This window comes from Ipomoea triloba, chromosome 16 (genome assembly GCF_003576645.1).
Source record: "Ipomoea triloba cultivar NCNSP0323 chromosome 16, ASM357664v1".
Classification (NCBI taxonomy): Eukaryota; Viridiplantae; Streptophyta; class Magnoliopsida; order Solanales; family Convolvulaceae; genus Ipomoea; species Ipomoea triloba.
The window spans coordinates 12622985-12623243 of record NC_044931.1 but is presented as its reverse complement, the minus strand read 5'-3'; positions in this window follow the sequence as shown (position 1 = coordinate 12623243).

The following is a 259-nucleotide window of genomic DNA, read 5'->3' as shown; positions in this document are numbered from 1 at the left end:
CCCTTTTCAGGGAGGCACGGTTGACCGAGTGCCGACTCCATTTTCAGGACTCCGGTCTAACCAAAACACCATCCTTATAACTTCTTTTCATACTCCATTTTCAGGGAGGCACGGTTGACCGAGTGCCGACTTCATTTTCAGGACTCCGGCCTAACCAAAACGCCATCCTTATAACTTCTTTTCACACACACTTTTCAGGGAGGCACGGTTGACCGAGTGCCGACTCCATTTTCAGGACTCCGGCCTAACCAAAACACCA